The 22,338-nt window shown below is 41.5% G+C and overlaps 1 long non-coding RNA gene across 4 annotated transcripts in view; it reads left to right on the top strand.

Moving 5' to 3' along the window:
- LOC111096268 overlaps window positions 1-22,338 on the top strand; it is a 46,714-nt gene that overhangs the window by 6,067 nt on the left and 18,309 nt on the right. For 3 of the 4 annotated variants that reach the window (XR_005360784.1, XR_005360782.1, XR_005360785.1), the window contains one exon: window positions 12,718-12,787. This is a non-coding gene — a long non-coding RNA (uncharacterized LOC111096268). Of the gene's footprint in view, window positions 1-12,717; window positions 12,788-17,076; window positions 17,812-22,338 lie in introns of those variants that run through there. The other variant, XR_005360783.1, reaches the window with a different exon arrangement.

Raw genomic sequence — 22,338 nt, 5'->3', positions numbered from 1 at the left:
TCCCAAGGGAGGTAACATTATAAGCATGGGTAGTATTTTCATGTAATGGTATGAAGTTGAGTGTGCTATGAATTTATTATGGGGAAGGAAGTTGTGGAAAATGAAGTTTTACAGACAGATTGGAAGGAATTTGAACTTTATGTTGAAGGAAATGCAAAATGTGCCCATTGCTGCAAGAAAGTGGGGGTATCTCTCTGTCTCTAGGAAAAAGAGATCTCTCGTATAGACTCCTGGAAATAGTCTGCTAAGGGAATACTCAGCATACAGGGATTTGAATAAGAGGATTTCTAGGGCCTATTTTTTTTTGTTCATCCACCCATCCATTAAACACATAGATAGAAGTTAATTGTGTTTCAGGTGAAGTATTGAAATACTGAAAACACAGTGGAAAGGACAGACTTGATTCCTGCTCTTTAGGAGCTTACGTTCTTGTGGAGATTGGAGAAGGAGACAAATAATACACAAGTACGCTTATAAATAAACAGGATAAATTCAGAATAGACTGTAACTAGGCAGGGGTCACTTTAGAAAGTTTGATCAGAGAAGAGATTCTCTAAGGTTTGATATTTGAGCTGGAGTCTCAAGGATGAGAAGGATCCATATGTGTGCAGAATCTACGGAAGAGCATTCCTAGAAAGAGAAATAGTGAGGTATGGAAAGGCCTCGAGGTGAGAAATAGTGTGAAGTGTTCTACAAACTGAAAGGAGACCAGTGTGGCTGGAGCATAATGAGCAAGAGGAGGAGAGGGTCCAGAGTAAGGATGGAGGCAGGCAGGGCCCAGACTATGTTGGAAAATCCTTGTGGGCCATGGTAAAGAGTACGTAATTGATTCTAGAAATTGGCATTTAAGGATTTAAAGCTACTGAGTGACGTAATAGGATGTACACTTTATCAAAATCACACTGATGTTGAGGGTGGATTGGAGAAGGTAAAGAAGAGTGGCCAGATAGGGGCCTATGGATTTACTTTTGTCAAAAGATTCGTAATGGCTTGGACTTGGATGTGACGACAGAGGTGGAGAGAAATGGATATGTTCTATATATATATTTTTTAATTTTTATTTATTTATGATAGTCACACAGAGAGAGAGAGAGAGAGAGAGAGAGAGAGAGAGAGGCAGAGACATAGGCAGAGGGAGAAGCAGGCTCCACGCACCGGGAGCCTGACGTGGGATTCGGTCCCGGGTCTCCAGGATCGCGCCCTGGGCCAAAGGCAGGCGCTAAACCACTGCACCACCCAGGGATCCCTGTTCTATATATTTTGAATGCAAAACTGTTAGGATTTGTCATAGCTTGGTTATGGAACATAAGAGGGAGGGACCCTCATTTTTTTTTTAAGATTTATTTATTTATTTATGATAGAGATAAAGAGAGAGAGAGGCAGAGACACAGGAGGAGGGAGAAGCAGGCTCCATGCTGGGAGCCCGACGCGGGACTCGATCCCGGGACTCCAGGATTGTGCCCTGGGCCAAAGGCAGGTGCTAAACCGCTGAGCCACCCAGGGATCCCTGGTTCCTCAGTTTTTTATTTGAGCAACTTGGTTGATGACACTACAGTTTTTGATGTGGGGAGACCTAGTAGGGTCTTGTTTGTTGGGAGTGGAGTAGTGGTGAAAATTAATTCTGTTTTGGATGCCATAATTTTGAGATCTCTATTAGATATGGAAGAGTCAAGTGAATAGTTGGGTATATCTCAAGAAAGAGGTCAGAAGTGGAGATAGAAATCTGCACCAATAAAAAATAAATTTATTAAAAAATAAAAAATAAATAAAAAAAAATAAAAATAAAAAAAAGAAATCTGCAAGTCATCAGCATATATTTTAAAGCCATCAGATTTGATGAAAACATATAGGGAAAGAGCACAGATATATATATAAGGGGAGAGAAGGAAGATCCATGCTCCAAGAACACAACCCCATTGTTGAGTAGACAGTAGAGGAGGGGAATTGTTATAGGTCGAATTGTGCCTCCCCATACATATTTTGAAGTCTTAACCCCCAGTAGCTCAGAATGTGACCTTATTTGGAAATATGGTTATTGTAGATGTATTTAGTTAAGATGAGGCCATGCTGGAGAAGGACACCTGATTCAGTATGATTGTGACCTTATAAAAAGGGGGAAATTTGGAAATAGACCTATGCACACAGGGAGAACTCCATGTGAAGACTGGAGTTATGCTATCAAAAGCCAAAGAGCTGGGCAGCCCCAGTGGCTCAGCGGTTGAGTGCCGCCTTCAGCCCAGGGTGTGATCCTGGAGTCCTGGGATCGAGTCCCACATCAGGCTCCCTGCGTGGAGCCTGTTTCTCCCTCTGCCTGTGTCTCTGCCTCTCTCTCTCTCTCTGTCTCTCATGAATAAATAAAAATCTTAAAAAACGAAAAAGCCAAAGAACTATTGGAAGCTAGGAGAAATCCTTCCCTAGAACCTTCAGAGGGAGCATGGATGTGCTGGTAACTTGGTCTCAGGCTCTTGGCATCCAGAGCTGTGAAACGATCAACTTCTGCTAAGCCGCTCAGTTTGTGGTGTTTTGTTATGGCAGCTCTAGAAAACACATAGAAGCCTGAATTAAAATAACTAGGATGTAAAAAGACAGACCACTAGAGTGTGGTATCATGGCATCTAAGGAAAACAGGTGTTGAAAGAACAGAGTGACCATTTTCATTAAAGGCTGTTGGGCGATTATATAAAAGGTGAAAAGGGGTTCCTGGGTGGCTCAGTTGCTTAAGCATTGGACTTTCGATTTCAGCTCAGGTCATGATCTTAGGGTCATGAGATTGAGCCCCCTCATCAGTCTCTATGCTCAGTAGAGAGTCTGCTCAAGATTCTCTTTCCCTCTCTCCTGTCCCTCCCCTTCTTGTTCTCTCTCTCTAAAATAAATAAATCTTTAAATAAGAGGAGGATAGGGATCCCTGGGTGGCGCAGCGGTTTAGTGCCTGCCTTTGGCCCAGGGCACGATCCTGGAGATCCGGGATCGAATCCCACGTTGGGCTCCCGGTGCATGGAGCCTGTTTCTCCCTCTGCCTGTGTCTCTGCCTCTCTCTCTCTCTCTCTCTCTCTCTCTGTGTGTGTGTGACTATCATAAATAAATAAAAATTTAAAAAAATAATTTGCAATTTGCTAATTAGTATGTACATAACACAATTGGTGATACAGAGAAATATGTGTGGTCTCCATTCTCAGTGAGTGTATGATCTACTTGGGAAAAAGAGGCATTCACATGAAGGAGATTAAATACAATTGTATTAATGAAGCGACATGAAGACTTTGCTGACCAGGGTGATTTCAGTTGTAACCAAAGAAATCTAGCTTATATTGTATTAGGTTAAAAAAAAGTATTCTAGTGTCTAAAACAGTGCCCAGCACACAGTAGGGCTCCTATAAATATTTGTCACATGGATGAATGAAGGGATTTTATTATCTCATATAACTGAAATGGCTAGGAGATATTTAGGTTTAGGCATAACTGTATCTAGAGACCTAGATCATATCCTTAGGCACCTTGTTCCCTCATTTTATCAGCTCTGCTTTTTTCTGAAGTGGCCTAATTTTCAGGAGGTTTTTTCCCATTATATGGTGGCTGCAGGTCTTTTGCAAGAGAGTTCCTTCTTCTCCTTTTTTTCAGTGGTTTCAGCAAAAATCCAGGAACTGAAGCTCATAGGGTTGATTTGGGTCATGTGCCCACCCCTGATCCAATCACTGTGACCAGGGAGATGGAATACTTGATTGGTCAGCCTGGGTCATATTTGCATCCTGGGAACTGAGCCTTTTGAGCCACATGGACCAAGAGTTTAAAAGGGCTTTTTTTTTTTCCCCCAGAGAAAAATTGGGCAGATGTTACTACCAGCAGAAGGAATGAAGGAATACAGGTAAAACTAATGGATGTTTGGTCACAAGGCCCTAGTCTTAAGAGGTTGTTGTAAGACAGTATAGAATTCTACATGATTGTATCAGGTAATAAGTATCAATTCAGAGCGTTTGGAAGTGGTCAAAACAAACCTCAAGGAGGAGACTGAAATTCAGTTATGCTTGAGGAGTGAGCAGGAATTGGCTTGATAAGGAAAAGGAGTTCTCAAGGTGAGTGGGAATAGAGGACACGCAGTAATGTAGTGACTTGAATGGGGAATTGGTGAAAAAGAGGGAGATTGGGGATGCCAGAATGTAAAGATGACTGACAAGATACCGTGGGCCACCACAACTGCAAGCACACTTAAGGCAAACCATGTTTGAGCTGGTCTGTAGTGCAGTCTCTACCATCATCTGATACCTGCACAGTGACCTTTCTGGGCTATAACTGGTCTTTGCATCTGGAGTTCTGGGAACACCTGTTATGACCCCAGTGCCTGCTTGTGGTGTTGCTTCCTAGTTGTTAGCAAAGGCTGATGTCCATGTAAGCCATCTTGTGACCAACCCGCCTCACCCTTGTAATTGACTGTGCCAAGTCTTTTCAAAAGTACACCACAGACCTTTTATTTTCAGAGTAAGGCAGTGGAAGAGCTTGCTCCAACACTGCCAAACAAAAGAAAAACCCGTTACATCAAAATCAAGTGCAGCAAAAGCAAGTAGCAGTTGGTGAATGAATCAAAGTTCCTTGGGTGCAAACCACACCTCTCTTGGTCACCGCTACTTTGCCTCTGCAAATCTAGAGAGAGACTCAGCACTTGTCCTGGGTGTTCACCCAGTCAACCATGTACATATAAACAAGGAGGTTCCCTGATGTAAGGGAGTCCAGGTTGCTGTCTGTATAAAGTTAATATGTATTTAGTATTTATAATGAGCCAGGTTCAGTTTTAAATGGTTCATGTATATATTAACTAATTTCCTTCTCATACCAGCCTTGGGAGGTAGATACCATTATTATTTTTTATTCACCAACAAGGAAACCGAGGCTCAGAGAAGTTAAATAACATGTTCAAGGTGTCCTGCATATGGAGTGTAGGATCCTTGATTCAAATCCAGATGGTCTGAATCCAGAGTCTATGCTTTTCACCATCACTTTGTGCTGTGTCTCTGTTCCTTTAACTCACAGTGACTGGAAAGGTTAGTCAGCTCAGTTCATTATAGAAAGGACTTTAGTTCTCCTAGCCAGTCAGGAAGAGATTCAGAGTCCAGAGGCTGCTACCAACATTCTTTTTTGTGTTATGTGTATTACCTTTCAGACAGGCTAAGTTTGCCTTTCATGGGTGCCAGGAAGTCCCCTTTATCTTGATCTCCATCCCTCCATCCTTTTCTAATAAGAGCCAACAGCCTTCTTGTGCACCTGCTCCTTTCATCTGTCTGATAAGACCCATTTGCCTTGAATTCTCACAATTTTTAGAGCAAGGTACCTAAAGACATCAAACCTTTATGACTTGTATTGATCAACTCTCATAGGATAACTGATGCATTATCACACTAAAGGACTCTCTTCACATTAGGGGGCAAGTCTAGGAGGAGGGACAGTGGAAATGAAGGGGCAGAGGATCCTATCTTGCTCCACAAGTGGATAGAGCACATAAAAAGGCTAAGTTATTAGGTAGACTGATGAGTCCTATACTTTCAAGACTAGCACTGCAGGTAAGGATATGATGAGAATTTCTTGTAGGAAGTGCTGTAAGCCTTCAGACAGGCTTAGAAACAGATAATGGCAAATTGTTACCCTGGCCAGATGTGTCTAGGTTTAGGTCTGTGGACTGCCCACTTGACCTTATTGGCCTAGGATTGAAATGGAGTCATCCTGTGTGAGAATATGTAAGAAGGGCCGACCAACTCTTCTCTGAGCTGAGCAAACTTCTCTCTCTCTCATCACTCAGTACATCTGCTGATATGGGTCTTCATGTATGTATGTGGCTTGTTCTGTGTCTATCTGGAGTTTGGGTAGGGTCTAAGTAAGTACACACTTGACCACACCCAAACTGTGATCTGAGAATGGGCTAGTGGGTCATATTCCAAGAGAAGTACTATCCATACCAGTTCTCTGTGGTTGCTGGGAAGATAAGATATATGTGTGGAGCTATGGTTAGTGTACCAGCTTGCCATAAATAATGTTTGCTTGAGAAAGAGGTCCACAGGGAAGAAAGCAGGGGCCCAAAATGGGGAGGGTGTCAGAGTCCCAAAGTCATTTTTTGAGCATCTGGATCCGATAGCACCTGAAGTCAGAGCGCCTGGTCTTTATTTTTGAGTCATTCCAGTTCTTGTTTTGCTTAAACCACTTTGTTTTTTTGTTTTGTTTTTGTTTTGTTTTGTTTTGTTTTTTATTATTTTATTTATTTATTCATGAGAGAGAGAGAGAGAGAGGTAGAGACACAGGCAGAGGAAGACGCAGGCTCCATGCAGGGAGACTGATGGGGGACTTGATCCTGGGACTCTAGGATCATGCTCTGGGCTGAAGGCAGGTGCTAAACCACTGAGCCACCCAGGGGTCCCATTGTTTTGTTTTGTTTTTAAGGTTTTGCTTATTTATTTATGAGGGGTATATATATAGAGAGGCAGCGACATAGAGAGGGAGAAGCAGGCTCTCCCTGCAGGGAGCCCGATGCAGGACTCTATCCCAGGACTCTGGGATCACGCCCTGAGCTGAAGGCAGACGCTCAACTGCCGAGCCACCCAGGCATTCCTGTTTAAGCCACTTTGAATTAAATTTCTTTTACTAACGACCCAAGCAATTCTGACTAATATGTAATAGAAGTATTTTACATGCTATCTCCAGTGTCTTGGAAATTATCTCCATTTGACAGATGAGGAAAGGGAGCTTGAAGGTTCAGGGAATTTGTACAGATCTTATGGGTGGTCAGAGGAAGACCCAGGATTTGGTACAAGGTTGAGCTTGAAACCAGACATCATTCTTTACCAGAAACCTTTGAAAATGTTTTCAGTTTTAGTTTCTTTAAGAAACATAAGCACCTATGATTCCAAGTCTCCTTTGGAGATGCTCCGTGCCTGCTGCTCCATACCAGAATTGACTCAGCGAGTTGTCGGGCTGACTCGAATTGTTGTTTATATAGTCTGTGAACTTGCAGTTTATGGTGTTTTGTAATTTTGTTTTCCCTGCCGTTTCGCTAATGTGGCTTTGTGAGCAAACATCGCCTGTGATTTAAATTCACCACAGTAATGAAACGGGTACGCGCACACACGCAGGCACACACGCTTCTTCAGAACAGTCCACAGCTTTCTGATTAATCACATGTGTAAAGTACAGTGTTTACAGGAAATCAGCAGGTGGCAATTAGCATCTTGGAAATTATCTGGGAAACAACTGGAGCTGCCACTTCAGGAGGGAAACATGGCAGTAATCAGCAAAGTGACAAACCCCCTTGGAGCTGGGAATGAGCAGGGCTGGGAGTGGGGGGCTGCCAGGCACACAGCAGCTGGTGGGGGCAGCCCGGTGTGGATCACAGACTGCTTGCCAGCCATGTTCTTTTACTCTCAACACTGAAGAAGCAAGTCTTTGGGTGGAAATAGTTGAAATAGTTGCCTGACAGGCAGACTGTCTCAGGACAACCGTTAAAAAACACTCACTACTACCACCACCACCACCATTCAGACCTCGGTCTGGGCACAAGCAGGCGCTGGCACTACTGATCTAGTTAAAATATGGAACTATTTCAAGAGTCATTTGTAAACCAGCTACTGTCTTGAGCCCGCCGAGTGGTATTCCACTGCCGCCTTTCCGGAGGAAAACTCTCACATCCTCAGGAGCCAGTGACCAGAAGGTTAAAGCCCAAATCCCGCTCTAGTGCTGAGTCCAGGGTCCATTCTGATGGGTCAGTGCCTGTGCTGTCTGATTGTTGAATATTTCGTGTATCACCCCTCAGGAGTTTTGGTGACCGCTGTGGAAGGCAGAAACAGGATGGGTATATCAGAGGGAACAGGAAGAGAGAACATTGCATGGTCCGTTTGATACTTAAGGTGCTCTTCATCCATAATTGAAAAAATAGATATATTCTTTTTTTTTAAAAGATTTTATGTATTCATGAGACACACACACACACACAGAGGCAGAGACACCCGCAGAGAGAGAAGCAGGCTCCTCACCAGGAGCCTGATGTGGGACTCCATCCCAGGGCCCCAGGATCACAACCTAAGCCAAAGGCAGACACTCAACCGCTGAGCCACTCAGGTGCCCCCAAAATAGATGTATTCAATATGTATATTTATGCCTATATCTAATCATCTATCTGTATCTATACCTACACGTAGACCTATACTTACAGCTATGCCTGTACCATCTATGTCTACATCTATACCTATAATGAAGGGGCAGTGTAGCCATGCTGTATTATTTACTAGCAGTGTGGCCTAGCATCAAGAACAATGTCAACCATTGGTTCTCCACACTGGCTGCGCATTAGAATCATTTCTTGAAGCTTATGCAAATCGCAGGTGCTGGGGGGGGGGGGCCCATAAGAGATTCTGGTCCTATGGATCCAAGATGAGTTCCGACCATCAGAATTAAAAAAAAAAAACAAAAAACAAATGCCCCTCAGATGATTTTAAGGTGCCACTGAGCACCACTAAAACCTTCTAAGGGATCCCTGGGTGGCGCAGCGGTTTAGCGCCTGCCTTTGGCCCAGGGCGCGATCCTGGAGACCCGGGATCGAATCCCACATCAGGCTCCCGGTGCATGGAGCCTGCTTCTCCCTCTGCCTGTGTCTCTGCCTCTCTCTCTCTCTGACTATAATAAATAAATTAATTAAAAAAAAATAAAACCTTCTAAGCATGCACTTGGTCATATAATGAACACCGGTGCCCATTTTGCGGGATTCAGGGAGATAACATATGTAATGCTTTTACCAGAGGGTAAGGCTAAACCCTATACATGTTAGTTTCATTAATAATTAATATTCAGTACTTAAGAAAGCAGCTTTGTTATTTTTTTAGATACATGGGGAACAAGTAAATTCATCCTAGTTATGAACAATTCAAGTAACAGATAAAGAGTAAAAAGTGATGGTATCACTTATCATCTTATGTACTTACCATACTTAAGTGATTATCCTTACCACCTATGCACCCAAAGACACACTCTTATGTTCCCATGCATATCCTTCTCGAAATTTACCTTTGCCTTTACTTACAAAAAAAAGTTCACCTTCCTGTAAGTCTTTAATAATGTAAATAGAGCCATTTGCATTGTTTGGTGACTTCTTTTTTCACTTAGCAATAGGTCTATATGTCTTGGAGATCTCTCTATGTCAGTAAATACAAGTCTACCTTGTTATTTTAACGATTACATCCCTCATACTGATAATGGAAGCACCAAAGTTTACTTAACCACTCCCCATACCTGTGGGCATTTTAGAGTCTCCAAATTTTTGCTCTTCCAAATACAACTGCAGCAAACACTTTTGTACGTCTTTATGCAGGGGGATGGGTTTTCTTTAGATTATCCCTACAATCGATAGTGCTGGGTCAAAGCATGCATTTTACATTGCAGGTAAGATGATGTTCAATTCTGCCTAATTGCTCTCCACAAAACTGTGTTAATTAGCATTCTTTTTTTTTAAAGGTTTTAATTTATTTATGATAGTCACACAGAGAGAGAGAGAGACAGAGACATAGGCAGAGAGAGAAGCAGGCTCCATGCACCGGGAGCCCGACGTAGGATTCGATCCCAGGTCTCCAGGATCGGGATCGCGCCCTGGGCCAAAGGCAGGCGCCAAACCGCTGCGCCACCCAGGGATCCCTAATTAGCATTCTTAATGATGAATTTCTTGCTTTCCATCTCTTTTATTTCCCCTAATTTTTTAGGGGAGGTATTTTTGCTTTAGGAAAATACAGCCCGTGGCTGGGTAGCAGGACTTAATTTTTTTTTTTTTTTTTAATTTATGATAGTCACAGAGAGAGAGAGAGAGAGAGGCGCAGAGACACATAGGCAGAGGGAGAAGCAGGCTCCATGCACCAGGAGCCCAATGTGGGATTCAATCCCGGGTCTCCAGGATCACGCCCTGGGCCAAAGGCAGGCGCTAAACCGCTGCGCCACCCAGGGATCCCCGGTAGCAGGACTTAAAAACAAAGAGTCTCTGTCTTTTACTTTTCCCTAATGACAGCGAGCACCTTTTCATGTGCATATTGGCACATGAAGTTCCCGCTCAAGTATTTCACTCTTCAAAAAAGTGGGGCTTTGTGTCTTTGGCATTTTGGTGTATGGTCCATTTCAAATTCATTTTTGCGTGTGCAGTGATCAGAGGTGGAGATTCATTTCTATTTTTTCCTGTATGGATGTTCATTTGTTCTAGCATCATTTGTTAAAAATTCTTCTCTTTCTTTTTCATTGACTTGGCACCTTTGTTGAAAATGAATGAATTGAATATGTGTGAGTCTTTCTAGACTCTATTCTGGTCCATTGATTAGCCTCTCCTTACTTTGAGTCTTCACTTTTTAATCGGAGATTACTAATATCGTTTGTTGACTATCTTCTATTGTCTGAATTTTAAAATCAGGCCCAGTCTTTCCGTTTAACAGCAAGGGATAAGAAAAGCAAACGAGGGATCCCTGGGTGGCGCAGCGGTTTAGCGCCTGCCTTTGGCCCAGGGTGCGATCCTGGAGACCCAGGATCGAATCCCACATTGGGCTCCTGGTGCATGGAGCCTGCTTCTCCCTCTGCCTGTGTCTCTGCCTCTCTCTCTCTCTCTGTGACTATCATAAATAAATAAATTTTAAAAAAATTAAAAATATTAAAAAAAAAAGAAAAGCAAACAAGAGAACTGTCTGACTGCTAGAAAGCCCAATTCACAAGCCCTCAGGAGACTGAGCCTAGATTTTTAGTGTTGTCTGCCACTGGTGTTGCCTGCCACTGATGAGTGGCCGTCTGGTAACAGAATGAGGCAACATAGCTTTACCAACGTCTTCTACCTAAGTTACGACCGTGTCAGGAAGAGATAAACAGAACCACAGCTTCAGCCCAGTTCCTTAAATTTGGATCTCAAGCCCATCTCCCACTCCTACTTTTCTAACGTCACAAAAACCTCCCAAACTATACCCCAGACCTTCTGCCTAAGTGGAACCTTCTAGACCCATATACAGTTCTGCCTATAATTTGTTTATTGTGTCCACTGCATCGGCATGTGACTTTTCTAACTGTAGTATCATTATCAAGAAGAGGAGACCCTCTGTATCTACTTTGCTAGGGCTGTCCTAACAAACTACCAAAAACTGAGGGACTTCTCACAGTTCTGGAGTCTGAGATCAAGGTGCTGGCAGAGTTGGTTTCTTTTGAGTCCCATCTCCCTGACTTGTGGAGGGCCACATCTTCTCCTTGCATCTTCTTCCTGCATCTTCACATTGTCTTCTTTTCTCAGAACACCAGTCATATTGGATTAGAGTTACCTTAATGACCTCATTTTAACTTATTTAACTCCCTTAAAGACCCCATCTCCAAACACAGCCACATTTTGAAGGTCTTGGGGGTTAGGACTTGAACATGTGGTTTGGGAGAGGACACAGTTCAGCCTATAATGCTCTCTAATGGAGTGGTCAGACATGGGCTGGCCCCATTCAGCCACAGGAGGACACCCTGCTGTACCTGGCTGGACTCAGCTATGATTTCAGCTCACCTCACTCCTGTAGCCCCAGGAATACACAACCCTCTATTCCCTTTTCTTCTCCTAAGGGCCTCCTTGAATTCCCACTTTAATTTTAGTGCTGTTAACATGACATACATAATATATCCAAACCTTTTATAAATTTATTTCTTAAATTAATATATTTCTCTCAGTGCAATAGAGTTACCTTTTGATCAACTTGCCTTTTAAAAGTTTTGCTTCCTTTTTTTTTTTTTTTAATTTTTATTTATTTTTATGATAGTTACAGAGAGAGAGAGAGAGGGAGGCAGAGACACAGGCAGAGGGAGAAGCAGGCTCCATGCTCCGGGAACCCGATGTGGGATTCGATTCCCGGGTCTCCAGGATCGCGCCCTGGGCCAAAGGCAGGCCCCAAATCCGCTGCGCCACCCAGGGATCCCTGCTTCCTTTTTTTCATCCTGTTTTATATTTTCTGTTTATAGTAATTCCTTGATCTGTCCCCCCCTCACCCCCCCCTCCATTCTCCTGCTACTGTTGCATTGATTGAGTTTCTTTGGTTCATTTTTTTCATATTGGGTTTTGGAAATTATAGATCTTATTCTATTTTTCAGTGGTTGCCCTAACATTTTAACACATTAAAAAATCATTATTAAATTAGAACACAAATATGAGAAAAAAAGCTGAGCAATACAGAACCATAACATGTAAAGTGAAAGTCTTTCACTTCCAGACTTTTCACTTCTTATTCCACTCCCCAGAATAACCTATTTTTTTTTTAACCATTTCTCTTTTTAAGTATTCTGGTTGTTGCTTCCTTAACTTAAATAATATTTTTATACTTTTACTTTTTTATTTATCATATATAGGCAGTATTTATTGATGTTCAATTTTGAAAGTTAAGGAATAATCTTAGTTAAAATCCCACCTCCAAATTTAACTAGCTACCTTTTTATTTGTAGTTCTTCTAGCGATCATTCCTATAAGGTAAATATGATCTTTAAAATTTAATTTTTGTTCTATTATCTTTAGACAGTATCTCTTGGTACTATCAAAATGGTGGAAATTAATGCTCTTACATTTTTTTTACTTCCGTCTGCCTCCCAACTTCTGTGCATTGCAAGGCTGATAACATTTACATTTTGCTAAATAGGTTTGGCACAGAAATTGAAAATGAACAAACACTACTTACAATATTATGATAATATAACTATCTTTCATTGCAGAACCAAGTAGTATGATAGGACTTCTAGAAAAGAAAACATGATCTTATGTTGTGAAACCGCATGCCCAAAGGTAAGTATTCTGGGGTATCAGGGTGAAACAGACTCTTTTACCATCCATAGGATCTAGTTCAGAATCACTTTACACTTTAGTTGGCTTCATATTTGATCCTAACTTCCTTATATGGCTCTCTCTCTGTCTCTCTGTCTCTCTCTTTTTTTTTTGGTCCTAAAATTTCTGATTTCCTTCCCCTTTTCCATGCCCACCCCTGCCCACAACCCAAGAAGCATATCTTTGTGACTTCCCTAAGATTGCTCATATTTCCAACAGATTCCTAAGACCACCTTCTTTATATGTAAAGACACCTGCCCCAGAACCTCTAGGACTCCCAGCTTGGGTATAAACTAGGTGCTGCACAAATGGCCAAGGGTCTCCACTTCTTATACTCTTAGGTTGGTTCCATTCTACCTTATAGCCCCCCTCCCCCACTTTTTTTTTTTAAATAAGGGCATGAAATGGGCACTTGCGTGGCTCAGTCAGTTAAGTGTCCGACTCTTGATTTCGTCTTAGGTCATGATCTCAGGGTCATGAGATCCAGCCTTGTGTTGGTCTCTGTGCTCAGCATGGAGTCTGCTTGAGATTCCCTCTCTCCCTCTGCCCCTGCCCTCTGCTACCAACCCCACCTCCCCCTCCACTGGCTCTATGAGAGGTCAGTTTTCTGAATTCTTGAATGTCTGAAAAAATAACTCTGCTACATTTTATGCATAGTTTGGCTATTCATAGATTTATATTTTTCCACCTGGCAGAACAGTTTCTCACATTATTTCCTTTCTTATTTTATCCCCTCTGTTCTCTTTGTTCCTTCCTTCTCAAACTACTGATGGACCAATGGAGGAATCTCTATATTCTCTATTTCTCTGAACTGGGTTTACCTCAGACTTTCAATCTCTTGGTTCTTTTGTAATTCATTCGAGGAGTCTCTCAGCTTGATCTCTGAGATTATAAGTTCAGACTTTACTCCTTGATGCTATGCTGCTCTTACATTGAGATATCTTAAATGATAGCAAGCATGGTTTTTAAGATTTATTGTTTTTAAAGTTTGTTTATTTTTAGGTTCTCTCTTCACCTAATGTGGGGCTTAAACTCATGACCTGAGATCAAGAGTTGCATGGTCTTCTGACTGAGCCAGCCCAGTGCCCCAGTTTTTAAAATTTCTAAGTAATTAAATTACTTATTATTTTTTAAAGATTTATTTATTTATTTATGAGAGACAGAGACAGGCAGAGGGAGAAGCAGGCTCCCTGCAGAGAGCCCAATGTGGGACTCCATCCTGGATCCCAGGATCACACCCTGAGCCGAAGGCAGATGCTCAACTGCTGAGCCACCCAGGCATCCCATTTATTTTTTATTAACATGATTTTTAAATATATGTGATTTCTTACAGAATATATTTTAAAAGATTTATTTATTATTTGAGAAAGAGAGAGAGAGAGTAAAGGAGTGACAGAGGGAGAGAATCTCAAGGAGACTCTCTGCTCAGCATGGAGCTGGATGTGGGTGGGGCTTGATCACACAATCCTGAGATCACCACCCAAACCAAAACCAAGAGTCAGTTGTTTAACTGACTGAGCCACCCAGGTGCCACTCTTATAGTATATTTCTGAAATTATCAATTATATGATTTTAACATTTTCTTTTGCTTCTTCAACTAATTTTTTTAGGATTTTTTTTCTCCCTTTTTCATGAAATTGGTGCTTTGCTTTCATGGCACTGGTTTTCTTCTTAGACTGGAATAGAGCTTGAAATCTAGATTGTATATAATTTTATTTTGGAAATTCATAGACATTGCCTACCTTCTGTATATTCAGTGTTAAAAAGTTTGATATTGTTTTTTTCTTCTATGGGTAATTGGTTTTACATTTTTTATTTCTTGGAATTTCTTGGAGCTTCTATGTTATTCTTTTTGTCAACTGAAAGATAAACACACCTTCAGGAATCACCAGATGTTTGGGAAATAACATTATCAAGAGTTTGGTAGCAATATGAGTAAACTGAAGAACCAAGGCATGAGGAAATGGGAAAATAGAGAAATATAGAAAAGACAGACCTTAAAACAAGCAAAACTCACATTTTTAAGTCATTAGACAAGAAATGACATTCAAAACCGTTTTATAGGCTGATATGAGAAGCAGCCATTAAAGATCTTAAAAAGAGCACAGTGCTGTAAAAAACTCAAGATACATTAGATCATTGAAAAAACACCATTGAAAATAACATCTGTGATGGTTTGTCCCAGCATGCAGCATAAAAAGACAACAAAAAGGAAAGAAAAGAAATGATACAAAATTTAGGAAGTAGGAAGATAAATCTAGAAGCTCAGTAGCTTCAAATTCATGAGGCAACATAATTCTGAACTGAAAATTTTAGGATCCAATATACCGTTTGCATGTGAGATTCTCTTCCTGCTTGAATGGGGATGGGAGTTCTCATCTGTGAACTTGGGGTTTCTTGTTGGTCTGCTGAAAAGAACTCTTTTCTTTTTTCTTTTCTTTTCTTTTCTTTTCTTTTCTTTTCTTTTTTTTTCTTTTCTTTTCTTTTCTTTTCTTTTCTTTTCTTCTTTTCTTTTTTTTTAAAGACCTGTTTTTATACCTGTAGGACCTTTCTTCAGTGTATATTTTGGGCTCTCCTTTTCCTCTCTTTTTATTAAATCAAAAAGACCAATCCATAGTCTTTTTATATCTCAGAAACAGAACTCAAAATATCTGAGTTTTCTTGTTTTATTTTAAGATTTTATTTATTTATTCAGAAGAGACACAGAGAAGCAGAGACATAGAGGGAGAAGCAGCCTCCCTGTGGGGTGCCTGTTCCAGGACTCGATCCCAGGACCCTGGGATCATGACCTGAGCCTAAGGCAGACTCTCAACCACTGAGCCACCCTGGTGCCCCCAAATATCTGGTTTTTAAAAGATTCACAATTTTGAAACTATTTTGTGTGAATCTTAATAAAGAAATGTGTTGTGGATCACAAGAAAGGTTTCTCCATGCTAGAAAAGGGAAAAATGTGGAAAAAGGAAAGGCTAGAATAAACCCAGTGGTGTTGGATTGGAACTGGATCTATCAGTGTGAATTCATGGTTTTAAATATTGGTAATAAATGCCAGAAATAAATATATTGTGTATATATATCTCTGTCTCTTTCTTTATCTATCTATGGGGTGGGCTAGCAGCAATAACAGCCCAGTAACTAACAATGCACATACCTAGGACCCATATCATGGTGTTTAAATATAATTCTCCCAATCAAAAGAATCAAAACTTCTTTAAAAAAAAATAATTTACTTATTTTGGGGCAAGGATGGCAGAGAGAGGGAGAGAGAGAATCTCAAGCAAACTTCCCACTGAGTGCAGAGCTCAAAGCATGGCTCAGTATCACAATCTAAGATCATGACCTGAGCAGAAAGCAAGAGTCAGATACTTAACCAACTGAGCCACCCAGGCACCCCAAGAATCAAAACTTCTGAAAGAAATGGCTGATTCCAGAGCAAGAGCAGGGAATATACAATATGATCTGGGAATATTTGTTATACCAGAAAGCTAGGAAGAAACTAAAATGATGGGGATATGTTAAAAAGACTCAGGAGCCAGTTTTGAGGGGCCTGCACTGGCCAAACTGGGGATAGTTTGAACAACCAAATAAATAAAAAATAAATAGTAATGGATAATGATCTATAGCATTAGATAAGGATCTACAAATCCAAATAGATTTAATAGATTTATCCATATACCTAGATGAATAGAGGAGGGAAACCTTTTGCTTACAGTTGGATTGCAACTGGTAAATATGGAAGCAGTGAAAGAATCAGAAGAAAATCACTCTTTGGTAATCATGACAGTCATGATTTTTTAAGGCAAAAATCAGCAGTGGATGTTAAAACTAGTACGTAAATGTATGATGAGAAATAAGACAGAATCTCAGAGTATCTACCCAAAATAAATTTATTTTTATAAAAAGAGAAATAGTAATAGTTGAGAAATAGTTTAGAGTTGAGAAATGTGGCAGATATCACCTTGACCTAGTAATCCTATCTTTCTGCACTGAGTGTAAGTCCCCAAGCATGGGGATTTATTTCTGTTTTATTAACGTCTATTAACTAGAATAACACTGGGCACATAGTAGGTCCTCAATAAACAGTTTTTGACTGAATATTCAGGTTTATGCTTATATTTATAAGCTCATACTCATAAGCTATGTTTTTTTGTGAACTTTTTATCATTACTTATTCTTTATCTACTTGATCTGTCATGGGCTAAGAAAATGGAATGAATGCTTAATGCCATTGCATTTTTGTCTTGTTCTTGTAGGTTCTGCTGTCTTTGCTGTAAGAAGCATTGTGAAGGCATGTTATTTAGTATGTAAACATATGTAAACACATATTTTATTTTAGAGAGTGAGAAACAGAGGAAGAGGGAGAGAGAATCCTGAGTAGGTTCCATGCCCAGCACAGAGTCTGACCCCAGACTGCAGTCTCACCACCTTGAGATCATGACCTGAGCTGGAATCAAGAGTCAGTTACTTAATGAACTGTGCCACCCAGCAGCCCCTGGTATATAAATATTTATAATGGTTAGATCTTCATGTGGGCTGTACCTTTGTCATCACCAACATAAACCTCTTTGCTTAGTTTAATACTTTCTTCATGTTGTTAATCTAATCTCACAGTTATGAAACAGTTCATGATTTCTTTTTTCATCTGTATTTTCTTTTTAAGCGCTCTAATTTATTGCCTGTTCATTCATTTCAGCCGATACGCTTTCCTAAGTCTCTGCCCTCTTTTCCTGTGTTGTCCATAGCAGTCAAGAGAGACATGACTATTTCGAGGCAGACTGTATTAGCTCTAACGGAATGATTTCCTCTTTACTTCTCCATCTGTCCAACTAGCATTTTACCTTGTGAAACGTTCTTCGATTTCTCAGGTAGAGCTAGTTACTCTCTCCAATGTGTAATATAATACTTTGTATATTTCTGGAATAGCCTTTAGCATATTTATCAGACTATATTTTAATGTTTTCTGCAATAAAGATGTCCTGTTCTCTGTAGTTTTGAAATTCCTGAGGCCGAGGATGTCCCCACAGTCTGGATTCTGGCTTCTCATTATGAATTACTTTAGTTTTCACCTTGTGAGACAGTTAAAGCAGGACTTGGGATTTCTTTACATCCCCTGAAAAAGAAATCACACTTCCCTAAGCATTAGTAAGCAGTGCAGATCTTACTGAAGATTTCATGGGGAAGTAGCAGAGAATTTTGCATGATACTTCATACAGCACACAACTTCAAAAAATGCTCACTGCCATGAATCTCCTAGCCTGTTTCTCCTTGGCCTAAGCTTCCAGAGAGCATCAGACTCCAGCCACCCCCTCTCCTTCACCTTCCTTGAGAATTGTCCTCTCTTCCTCTATCTCAGAACTGACAAGTTAGATCCCTCCTGGCTTTTGTATACAAACTTGCAAACCACAGCCTTTTATCACTACTACCTTCACATTTGCCAGAGACCAGTATAGAAGAATAAAAATAGTTTGCTTTTAGTAAACAAAAAAGCCCTTCAGTTACCACCTACTTTAGAGCAGAGTCAGTATGATCTTTTTTTTTTTTTTTCCTTCTTTGAGAGGGGTCACATTTGTCCTTTGGTGGCTTCTCACAGTGTTTAGTGTTTCCAGGCAGGGTTACATTCCATGCTTCATGTATCCTCAGCAGAGCCCCTCGAGGCATCAAGCATCGTGAATGTAAACTGCAAGGGAAGGCATCTGTCTTAAACCACCTCCATCTCAGTGGGGAAGGCAGGATTGGAATGCAGGTCTTTTGAGTTCAGCTTCAGGGCTATTTCTCTTGTTTTTAGTGGGCACACATTCCTCAGGCTATAGCCCTCCAGTGTGCAAACACGTCACCTCCTTTCAGTTAGATACTCTGGCTTGATTTCTATTCTGAGTCCCACTGTGGGGAAGGTTGGACTGTAATCTTAGTCAATTTGAACGAAGTTCTTTCAATTCCAGCTTTTCTCACTCAATTCCAATTACTCTCAGTCAGTTCCTCATTTTCTTTCTTGCACTTGTGTCCATGTCCCAGGGGAGCTTACACAGTTCCTTAGCATTGCTGAGCCCACATCCTCTCCTCTGTCCCATCAGGCATCCACAAAGATTGCTCATGTTTGTCTGTTCCCCGCTTTCCTTTGTGTCACCCTTGGCCAAACTGCAAGGGTTCCTTGAGTACACCTTCCGTGGATCCTTCCTGAGTGGAAATAGGGGCAGGGAGAGAATCAGATGGAGCCTCAGAGTGGGGCAGGAGGGACCACAACAGGGAGTCTTGGCTGGGGGTAATGACAACTCACAGCTTTTTATAATGGATTTGTGGCTTCACATTGTTTGCTTTTCCCCCCAAAGATTTATTTATTTATTTGAGAGAGAGAGAGAAAGGGAGACAGTGTGTGAGTGGGGAGAGGGAGAGCAAGAGAGAGTCTTGAGCACACTCCCCACTGAGCATGGAGCCCTATGTGGAGCTCCATCTCACAACCTTGACATCATGACCTGAGCCAAAATCAAGCCAGATGCTCAACCAACTGAACCACCCAGCTGCCCCTCTGGTTCACCTTTGTGTCTTTGAGTAAGCCACCTACCCTGTGTTGGGTTTCAGCCAGACTGGAGTGGAGGTTGGGAGGCCCTGACTTTTATCCTGGTTTTATGCATGCACTGGCTAATGAGGTAGAGTGCGTGTCTCATAGCCTCCCAGCATCCATTCTCTCATCTGCAAAATGGGCTAATAGCATCTGGCATGACTTGCCATATGGGAGTTTGCAGAGGATCCAATGAGCAAGTGGGTAAATTTTGAGTCCTTTAAGAAGTCAAATATGTGTATGGAAAATGAATGTGTAAAGATTAGGAGATGTCTTCTCCTATCCTGTCTTTCAAGGGCTTCCTGACATAGTCAAGCTTACTGGCAAGAAAGACAGAGGTCCTCCATGAACTAGTTATGTTTTTTTCCACTGGGACAGTGACCTTGCTCCTTCAGGTGATACTTGTGAGTGTCAATCCAGAAGCTAACAGCAGAGGGCATCCTGTGCCCAAAAATGACAGGACTCTCTTGCAGACTCCCAGGAGTTCTAAGAATGCATGGCCAAGGATTATGATAAAATACATGTTGGATCCACTAATATTGGAATCTGGGAGTGCAGCTCAGGATTGCTATTTGTTTTTGCTCTATATACTTCTTTAAAATTATTATTATTTTTTTTAAATTTTTATTTATTTATGATAGTCACACACAGAGAGAGAGAAAGAGAGAGGCAGAGTCACAGGCAGAGGGAGAAGCAGGCTCCATGCACCGGAAGCCTGACATGGGATTCGATCCCGGGTCTCCAGGATCACGCGCTGGGCCAAAGGCAGGCGCTAAACCACTGTGCCACCCAGGGATCCCCTTAAAATTATTTTTTTGAAAAGAACACACACACTTGGTTAAAAAAAATTAGAAGTGTACAGAAGTTTTATATAAGACTACCAATAGTACCTATCAGGCCCACACAACCTGCACCCCACCCTTTCACAACTCTGACCTCAAATCCCACCCTCTGCACTGGCTCCAGCCCACCTTTGCCCTTGCTGTTTCCTTTAACCAGAAGGCTCTTCCTGTAGATATCAAGGTGATATCCCTTACCTTTCAGATCTTGATTCAAATGTCATCCTTCTCTGGCTTTCTCCTATAATATTGCATTCCTTTCAGCCCTCCCTCCCCTCATTCAAATGGTGCCTGGAACATGGCATCATATGTTATTATTATTGCTTCCCAGAGTGCTTATTACTTTTGCTCAGACAGTATATTATACTTGGTTATTATTAAAATTTATCTTAACCCTAGAAAGCAAACTTCATGAGGACAGGAACATTTTTCATATTCTTTTCTTTTCATTGGTATATTGTCAATGCTTAGAATAATCATTCGCATGAGAGTAGGGGCATAATAGATTATTTGTTGACTGAAGCTATGTGGTTACTCCATTTCTGGAAAGCACCCTTAGGAGAATATGATGAAATGAATTGGCATCTTTTATCCATTCATTCTGGGATTCTGGGATTTGGTAATGTGGCCAGGCTCTGCTGGGTGGTTTTTCTGTTCTAGGCCAGGTGAGGCTGATTTCAGCCTGGCTTGTGTCTGTCCACACAGGTCCACTGAGGTACCTTGGTTTTCCTTCACATGGCCTCTCATCCAATAGCAGGCTGGTTGGCTCAGGTTCATCATATAGTATCTTCTAAACTCAGTGGATTTGGCAATTCACAATGTACAAGTGCCATTAAAACGTCTGTGTATCACCTTTTGCTGTCATTCCTTTGGCCTAAGCAAGTCACATGACTAACCCACATTCTTGGTGGGAAGAGTTGCAAAGTCACATTGAAAAGGGGAGGAGGGACACCTGGGTGGAGCAGTTGGTTAAGCCTCTGCCTTTGGCAGAGGTTCCTGGGATTGAGCCCTGCATCGGGCTCCCTGCTCAGTGGGGAGCCTGCTTCTCCCTCTTATGTCTGTCGTACTCCCTGCTTGTGCACTCACTCTCTCTTTCTGTGAAATAAATAAATAAAATTTATTTATTTTATTATTTAACTTTTTTAAAAAATTAAAAGATTTTTTTTTAAATTTTTATTTATTTATGATAGTCACAGAGAGAGAGAGAGAGAAGCAGAGACATAGGCAGAGGGAGAAGCAGGCTCCATGCACCGGGAGCTCGATGTGGGATTCGATCCCGGGTCTCCAGGATCGCGCCCTGGGCCAAAGGCAGGCGCCAAACTGCTGCGCCACCCAGGGATCCCAAAAGATTTTATTAAAAAAAAAATTTTAAAGATTTTATTTATTTATTCATGACAGACACACAGAGAGAGGCAGAGACACAGGCAGAGAGAGAAGCAGGCTCCATGTAGGGAGCCCAACACGGGACTAGATCCCAGGTCTCCAGGATCACACCATGGGCCGAAGGTGGGGCTAAACTGCTAGGCCACCGGGACTGCCCTAAATAAATAAAATTTAAAGAAAGAAAGAAAAGGGGAGGAGAAGAGTTACAGGCTATTTTTTCAATCTACCATAAGTATGATTCAGTTGCCCTTTAAAAATGTAATATCCCACCAATAGTGTATTAAGATACCTATTTCTCCAATCCATTGTGGACTGTGTATTAGTACATTAAGAGAAAAAAAAATTCATTAACCAGATAAGTGAGAAAGTAGTGTATTATTTGCTCAGAGAATTTAAAAGACATCCCTGATAAGAGGCAGAGCCTGACCTCTAAATACTGGCTCTCACCTGGCTGCAGTGCCTGCCCACTGTGAGGAGGGTGATCAGTGCTCCCCTTCACTCTGGACTCAGCCCTGTGACTTGCTTCAGCCAATGGGGTATTTGCAGGTGTGATGCAAGCAGAGGCTTCAGATCCCCTCAGTGCTTGCTAGCTCTTGTACTTTTCTCATTGCCATGGGACCATGCCCAAGCTAGTGTACTGCAGAGTGAGAGACCCTTGGTGCAGAGCTGAATTAACCCATTCACCCAGCAGAGGCAGTCCTGATCAGCTGACAGCCAGCTGACCCCCAGACGTGTGA

The sequence above is a fragment of the Canis lupus genome, chromosome 6, assembly GCF_011100685.1.
Source record: "Canis lupus familiaris isolate Mischka breed German Shepherd chromosome 6, alternate assembly UU_Cfam_GSD_1.0, whole genome shotgun sequence".
Lineage (NCBI taxonomy): Eukaryota > Metazoa > Chordata > Mammalia > Carnivora > Canidae > Canis > Canis lupus.
This window is presented reverse-complemented; position numbering and strand designations above follow the sequence as displayed.